This window comes from Pteropus alecto, unplaced genomic scaffold (genome assembly GCF_000325575.1).
Source record: "Pteropus alecto unplaced genomic scaffold, ASM32557v1 scaffold195, whole genome shotgun sequence".
Taxonomy (NCBI): domain Eukaryota; kingdom Metazoa; phylum Chordata; class Mammalia; order Chiroptera; family Pteropodidae; genus Pteropus; species Pteropus alecto.
The window spans coordinates 4,842,295-4,847,076 of NW_006438073.1; the positions used below are offsets into that span (position 1 = coordinate 4,842,295).

Below are 4,782 nucleotides of genomic sequence, written 5' to 3' on the forward strand. Positions count from 1 at the left end.
GTCACCCCTCCTCCAGAGTCCAGCCTTGTCACCTGATGCACAGACACCCAACATATTCAACAACCCTCCAATGTGGGGATTAAACTTTCTACAAAGTCTATTTGAGGATTAAAAGACAAAGACTACAAAAAATTACATACATCGCCTACTCAAATTGTCAGTGAAATTCTTATTAAACTCGTTTTTTGGTACAGTCACATATGTAAATGTAACTGCTAAAAGTAGTTCGCATGCTGAACTACATGCTTCTCTGACAAGAAATAAAACTGAATTATGTTGAACTACTGCAGCCATCTACAAAGAACATACTTCATTATTACATAGTATACGCCTGCCTGCCCAAATGTATCCAATTAGTTCCAGTAGAAATAAATTAAATTTGGCACAATTTGTAATTTGAATTAAAAGTCTTCACTGAGATACAAGATGTTTATGAATTTTACTGAGGGAAATAAATATTGTAAATAAAGAGAAAAAATATTTGCAAACAACACACTCCTATACCATGAAGAGTAAAAATTAAGATTAAAAAAATAAAATTAATGGTTTTCAACAAAGTGATCAGAAGAAAAATACTTAAATAATTTTCCAACACACCAACAAAATATATACATACATATATATATATAATAATAATGAAAAAGGACATTTCATTATGAAAGAGTCAAGAATGCCAAGTACTTCAGAAGAAAGAATAAAAACCTTCTGTGCCTTTCTGAAGAAAAGCTGGCATCCGAGGAACATAATCAAAAACCTTCTTGTAGACGACAGCACTTCGCTCAGTGTCTGACGCTTAGTAGCCTCTCAAAACTATTTGCTGAACTGACCAGAGCTGAAAACCTAACGCATTTTGGCAAACTGACTTTGGTGTATCCAATCATATTTGAAGATAAACACAGTCATATGTCATGTCTGCCCAGTTTTATCTAGAAGGTTCTATGCTTGCCGATTTTGTGACTGGCTAGCTCTGCTTGGTTAGAGAGAACTGCTCGTGGCATGTGACTGGAATAGCTCCTCTGTGTGATGTGCAGGGTGGTATCTCCAGTGGAATGTCCTCCGAAGCCCAGAAACACCAGGGCAATTGACTGGGCAGATGAGTATGAGTTGGTGGAAATGACGGAAGGCAGGAGTCTTTGCTAAGCTACGAAGCAGACTGAATTCGGTGAGCATTGCGGAAGCTGATCCAACCCCATCTAATCAACAACCTGCATGCACGCACACGCGACAGGCTGAGGCAGAGGATGCTCACCACCTGGACCAAAAAGTGCATCTAGTCATAAAAGCAGCAGTGGGCATAGTTAGAATGTAGGTAAAAGTCTAGATTCCTCAAAGCTTTACCCATCTATGGGTACACACAAGGTCACATCAATTGTAAGAATTCAAAACTGCACTGGTCCTGGCCTTCGATTGCCAATTTGAGACCCCTTCATCCTCCAGGCCTGCCTGATGCCCCTCAGTCCTGTCTTGCTATTTCCTCCAGCATCCTCCATCTCCTTCATGTGCCCTGCCCCAGCTACACTAGAGCTCTCATGGCCCTTAAATCGTTCTGAGGCAAAATGCTGCAGGATGCCTTACTCTCCACGTGAGGTGCATGTGGGCAAGATCTCTAGAGAGGTTCTGTGTCTCTCCACGTCTTACAGAGATTGTCGGTGCACCTCCCGTGACCACGACAGGGAGGCAAGCCACGGCACACATGGCAAAACCTGGAAGTACCTCTCCCCTGCAGTGATGGACACTTTCCAACCCGAACTGGCCCTTCTCAGGCTCCAGCAAACACGCCCGCCTCGGCCTCTCCCGACATCAGTTTGACACGCCCAAACCCCAGTATGATCACAATTCAAATTCTATCCCAGAGGGTTCCTCATAGGTGGGGGTTTCAAGAAGGGGCTGAAAGGGCTAGCCTTCTCTCCCCGCACCCACCCCACAATGATCATCAGTACCCCTCCTCCATATCCTTTGACAAGAAATATCATCTCAGTCTTGTACTATGCAAGTGCAGCTGCAAGACAAGCCCCCCAACAGTACTCCTTCCTAGCTAGACAGCCCTCCGAGGCACATCCGACATAAAATCCTGACACCTCCACCTCCCAGGATGCCCACCCTCTCCTCCACGAAAGAGGCTGCAGTAGGGCCTGTCCAACTCCGCTCATAGATTCAAAGAGACACATCTCAGTTCCTCTTAGATTCGAACTAGGGCCCTCAAGCACCTACAGCCTAATGTCCTGCCACCCACGCCACCACTAGACACTTTCTGAGCTCGCAGGAGGCAGGAACACAGAGCTCTCCTGAACTCTCACTCCTTGCCTATGCTGTTTTCAAGGTGAACTTTCTAATAAGAATTTTATGGTAATAAAGAACTGGAAAAAATAGATATTCAAAAGATAAGAATTTAAAAGAGTTGCTCACACCTGAATTTCCACTTGGGATATTTAGAGATGCATCTTCCACTCGGAGCAAGAGGAATTAGGGAAAAGGGTTGCCTGGCTTTGATCCAAAATGAGGACCTGAGTTATTTGGAAAGGTTTTTGGTTAGATTTGAGGGGTTTAGGGTTGTTTTGTTCAGTTCGAAGGGCAGTGGTTTTGTTGGTTCATCGGTCGGTTGGCATTTTAAATCATGAGAACTAGTTTGGTTTTGACAGAGCAACTTTGCCCATAGATGTGCACTTAAAAAAGCAAACAAACTCAGTGACTCAGGACTCAGAGACCAGAGGGGAATATGAATGATCCAACCATCCCCGTCTTCTAGCACCAACATTAACGGATTATTTTCCCTTGAAGTATTCTAAAGAAAATAAAAAGAAAGGGAGGGAGGGACAGAGAATGGAAGGGAGGAAAGAAGGAAATAAAGAAAAATTGGTTTGTGGGGTTTCACTTTGGACAGGGATGGGGGGACTTCTTTAAAAACATTACTAATACATACCTATATATATATAGTGTTCCAAAAGCATAAACAGATGTTGGAGGAGGATTAAGAATTTAGTAATTTGCTCTGTTAAAACTTTAGCTGTGTATAGATCTCTGTTTAGGAAAAATAAATATATAGAAAAAGAAATAAGGAATCGGGTCTAAATTTGGAATAGACAGCTGGGTGGTATGGGCAGAACATTAAGGTGATGGTAGAGTTTCTTTTAAACACAGAAAACAGACTTAGAATTGTACATTTATAGTCAGCAAAGAAATAAGAGCACAGCTGTTAACACTCAGATTTGAAACACATTACTGCTTTGGGATTTACTTTTTACTGGACTTCGCAAATTGCTAAAACCAGGACTAATAACCATTCTCTTTGACAATGATTTTCTTCTTTGCTTAGAATGCAGCCCTGTGAGAATGGTGCTGCCCAACCTCTTCTGACCCCAGAGAAGCCCTTAACCCAGCAGTCGGCTTTTGGAAAAGGAGAATAAGAACATCCTTAGCACTGAGCACTACAGAGCAGATCAGGCATTTAACTAGAAAATCAAGTTTCTTTGTCCAAATTCTTCCACTGATCCGAGCAAAACAGAAGAAAATAGTGGCACCGACCTCCTAGGGTCGTCGTGACAGTTGTAAGGCACACAACTCTGTGCCTGACACACAGCAGGCATTCACTCAATGTTCCCTCTGACTTTACTTTACATGCCTGGCTGCTCTATTTTAAAACTTTGCAAGACCATTCTTAGCATTTTCCAATGCTTCTACAAGTGTGGACAATCCCAGCAACCAGAAGCTGCAAAATTCTCATTATCCTACGATGTTATTTATCCCACATGAAAGTCAGAGATTCATCATCAAGGAGAGCTTTAAGCAATGTAGATGCACACATCTCTCTAAACAAATCATCCAGAAAAATATCTAGCAACTGTCAAATAAGGGTTTCCTAAACTTTATCACATCTATCTCAAGCTTCTAAAGGGGAAAACCCCTTTTTCTCAAAGAAAATAGATTTGTTAAAAATCAGATCCCATCAAAAGTCTCCTATTTTAATTCCTAATAAAGAAAAGAAAAACAGTAAACTCTTCTTTAAAGTCATTCCACAAAACAAGGTAAGACCTCTGAAACACATACAGTGAAATTTCTTTTGCATTTGCACAAGTTTCTTCTACTTATTTACCTAAGGAAATATTTTCTTCCACGGTCCATTAATATGCTTGAAAGGATGACAAAGGAAAAAAAAATAAATGTATGACTCAAAACAAGATGTATAACATGGAAATGCAAATATTTCATACTCTGTTGCAATATCGTGTCTAGATGGAGGGTTTTTCTTCACTCTACTTCCTCCTCACTGACCAGATTCGGGGTGTAATATTTTCCATTCAAGATCCACAGTAATTTATCGTCAGACTGTCAAGTCCTTCAGCAGCCTGCCTAATATTATACATCCCAAAGAACTTTGGGGACATCTTATAAGCAGATGACGGAAGACCACGAGGAGCGCTGTATAGACGAGGAAACACCTCAGACGGTAAGTCCTGCTCCTCAGAGCCTTTGTCCCCTGCTGCTCTTCAAACAGTCCTTAACTTTTCTCCTTTTTGTAAATATTCATCTTAATTCACTAATCTAAATTATGAAAAAATGTGCACATATACTTCCAGTTTTTACAGTATTTACAATAGAAAAAAATAAAACCACCCAAATATACAAAAGCTGAAAAATGCTTAAATTATGGTATGCCGTCTACGGCCATGCCACCCCAAACAAGACCGATCCCGTCTGATCTCGGAAGCTAAGCAGGGTCGGGCCTGGTTAGTACTTGGATGGGAGACCACCTAGGAAGACCAGGTGCTGTAGGCGTAAAAAAAT

General features: G+C 41.3%; 1 pseudogene; it reads left to right on the plus strand.

The window, feature by feature from the left end:
- The first annotated feature begins 4,654 nt into the window (after window positions 1-4,654).
- LOC112482375 lies at window positions 4,655-4,773 on the plus strand (annotated as a pseudogene).
- The last annotated feature ends 9 nt before the right edge of the window (window positions 4,774-4,782 follow it).